Genomic DNA, 3839 nt, shown 5'->3' with positions numbered 1-3839 from the left:
TACATATTAAATACAAATATTTTAATTTTTTTTGTTAAAGACCCTAAAGCTATTTTTCCACCATGAGGTTATATCCTCATAGCATGTTTATATACAAGATGTTGAAAAAAAAAACATAACTATCTGTGACAAAACACTTTTCTTCTTTTAAAGAGACAGAAATGCTTTATAGCCATTATTAGGTTGCTACAATACACAGCATACCAATCAATCCATGATCGGTCATATATACCATACATATATTTACATGATATAACAAAAACAATTTTTTTTCCAACCTTTTTCTTTTTACAATTAATACTTGCCTACATGTTAAAAACAAATATTTTAATTTTTTTTTGTTAAAAAAAAACATTAAAAAGAATTCACACTGATACTGTCTTTAATTTTTAGTCTCAACATCACCAAACCAAAGGTGCTCCTTTTCTCTCAAGAGCTTTTCCCCTTCCCTTACTATTAAACTTAGCACAATTACATTATAATTTTTGGGTTATCCACAACAAGTTCATCTAACTAGTGGTTAATACTATATTCGATAACAAAATTCTGATTAACTAATATTGAAAATTAAACCTGCATTGAGCTACCTATGTCAATTAATGATGTATGTTTATTCTCTTCAATGTTATATTTTTTATTAAAAAGATTTAAGTAAAAACTGAAATATGTGTTAGTTATACATAATGCTAGGGGGAACGGAGAAGACTATCCATGAGATAGCGTTAAAACAAGATAGAATAACGTACTTAGGTAAAAGAGAGGAGATACTTCCAGGTGCTGCGTCAACACATCTGGGAAGACCTTCATAGCTTAAAGCTTCAAAAAACAATTACAGACAATACGTCCCCATATATTAGTCCCTTGTGGGCGGTGAAGAAAAAGATCAACAAAAAAAATGCAAAAATTCACGAGAGCCATAGATTACCGGAAGTTTAATGAAAACAAAATACATAAGAAATGCCTGATACCCAGGTTTGAAGACATTTCAGACAGGCTGTGCAACAATATTTAACACTCTAGACTTTTAGGCGGGATATCATAAAATAAAAACCTATCCTAATGACCAGCATATGACGGCAATCACGTTTGAACGTGATCATTATGAATTTACGAGGATGTCGTTCGGCTTAAAAAATGCTCCTATCACCTTCAGTGTCTTATGGATGAGTTCTCGGGGGAAATATACAGTCTGTCAGATCTGTAAGGGCAATCATTAATATTTAGCAGAAATGAGGATCAACATGTGTGTAGTGTATTTCCAATTTGGACAAAAATTGTCCAAAGACAAATCTATGCTGGGCTATTAATTTTTTGGACCACACTATTTCGAAAGAGGGATTCAAATCTCATGCTAATAAGGTTACCGCTATACAGCAGATGGCAATCCCAAGAGATGTAAAAGGAATCCGAAAGTTTCTTAGGAACATTAAATTATTACAGGCGGTTAGTGCCAGAAATAATGTCCCTTAAGAATCTCCTCAAAAGAGGTAAACAAGTAATTATAACCAGGGTAGTGGAGAACTATATCCGGATGTGTGTGGAGCTTAGAAAATAAGGTTTATTATTTGATTTGTGATGAAAATTGCTTATTTGGAACCTAAAAAATTGTAAATATAATTATGAATAAAACACCACTGTTGATGGGAACACTGTTTCAGACCAGACCATGGGACAGCTAGACTGTTTCCTTTGTTTTAGACCTGTTTGCTTGTTGCATCCATTAGTGCAATATATACTCTTTGTTATTTTGTTATAAAGCCTTTGCAAGAACGATGGTTCTTTTGTTATTATCATTGAGGATATTATATTTAATATTTGGCATCCTACTTGAATAAAACCCTGATTGTCTATTGTCCTTTGACACTCCCCATTTGGAATACATTTTTGTGCAACTTACTTCAAGTTCCTTTTCCCTCCTCTATATTGTCATTCACCACCCACCTCGATTGTCCGCCCAACATCCACGTCATTTGAATCCTCCTTCCTTTAAAATATTCCTCTCTTTCAAAATGTAATAATCACAGGCGATCTCAACATCAACATCAGTTTGATATTTCCTGATTGTTCGATAGTAACTTTATTTACCATTATACTTATACTTACGTTTAATTTGCAAAATACTGATTTTTTAAGTTTAACTCTTTCCCATCTCTAGGATGTCTCCCATCGCTAACTTCTTTCTACATCATATTTTTATTTAATTTTTTGTACTCATTTACACGTCACTCTTACTTTTTATCACCTATCTTCATTTAAATTTCTATAACATTATATGTTCTATCAATTGATTCTTTATCGAAATCACTCTTACTTTATTATATTCAGGATTTATTATATTAATTATCTGGAAGATAATTGCTGATTGACTATGTGTAATTAATAAAAGGAATAAGGTCTGGGTGCAGTAAAAATTCCTCAAATAGTAAATAAACTATTTATTATGAGGCAATGTTTGCTCAACCCCACTTTGCAGGTCTTCATTAGGGCTTTCAGAATGAAGAAAAGCAAAATAATTACATCTTTGAAAATGAAAAAAGAATCATTCTCTTGATTACATCCAATTATTCAAATTCCTTATCCATTATTTAACACATTAGACAACAAGTATAATCTTTTTATAAATAAAACAACATTTTATTATCACTATTAACATAAAAAATAAGATATAAAAATTATAACAAAGTAATAATGAATAATTTATGTTGAAATCAAACTATTATAAAAAATACACTTTTTATTTAATTAAAATTGAAAATTAATTTTTATTAATGAAAATTGAGAAAAGGCCAAAAAAAATTATAATATTATTTATTGCACAAATTACCTTTATTTGACCATCATACTGCCAGTTTTACAAATCAGTTTTATGATTATCTTCATTTGTTAAAGGATCTTTTGATCAGTTTTGCACCTATTACATTGAATAATCTCAATTGCCCAATTTTTTTCCTTCTTAGTTAACCTTTCTGTCACTGTATAATCATTATTGCAATTAAATATACACATACTACAAATCATTATTGCAATTAAATATACACATACTACAAATCATTATTGCAATTAAATATACACATACTACAAATCATTATTGCAATTAAATATACACATACTACAAATCTTATTTAATAGAATAATTTGTAGAAAAATATTAAATAAATAAACAATCAAATGACCATCATATCTGTTGTAAATTACTGCACTGCCAAACCTATGTTACTGTTAGACAATGTTTATTTTAATCACTCTGATAAGATAATACAAGAATGATGTCCATTTATTCTGAATACTCAAGCATTTTATAATTATTTATTTATACGACTTTTTCAACCATTGGATGGACCATTTTTAAATCTAAAATATCAACTCTTTCAATTATAATGAAATGATAGTAAAACTAAAGCAATATTTTTTAATAATAATATTTGTGTTTACATAAGATTAAAAGATTTATTTAAATAAGTTATGTTGTGATACAGATGAAATTTAAATTGATTAATAAGACTAGTCACATTAAACCTTTTAAAATACTAACATAACTCAAAAATCTGTCTTAAGCTGTGGATCAGTCAACACCTCCATAATATTAACCTGTTTACTACTTAGCCTATCATCTATTCATTATCATTGAGTGAACCTTTATGAGTTACGAGCGAGAGTGAGTTGCTATAATTATTGTTTACAAAATTCCTTTCAACTATATCGTGCAGCAATATAAATCGTTAAAACAGTGAACAGAAGTACTCAATATATCTACTGTTATCAGACGTATTATCTACGATAATATCGCTACCTGTTTCCACCACCCGCGCCCCCACTACCTACCCCTTCTACTTAATTAA

The 3839-nt window shown here is 29.5% G+C and overlaps 1 protein-coding gene across 1 annotated transcript in view; it reads right to left on the bottom strand.

Annotated features, from left to right (window-relative positions):
* Positions 1-3239, bottom strand: part of LOC106680616 (uncharacterized) — a gene marked incomplete at its 3' end in the record, with an annotated part of 8429 nt that extends 5190 nt beyond the window's left edge. The window contains 2 exon segments of the mRNA XM_067049678.1: positions 2825-2972; positions 3111-3239.
* Between the last annotated feature and the right edge of the window lie 600 nt (positions 3240-3839).

Source organism: Halyomorpha halys, unplaced genomic scaffold, assembly GCF_000696795.3.
Source record: "Halyomorpha halys isolate HHAL.00 unplaced genomic scaffold, Hhal_1.1 Scaffold270.1, whole genome shotgun sequence".
In the NCBI taxonomy this organism is placed as follows: Eukaryota; Metazoa; Arthropoda; class Insecta; order Hemiptera; family Pentatomidae; genus Halyomorpha; species Halyomorpha halys.
This window is presented reverse-complemented; position numbering and strand designations above follow the sequence as displayed.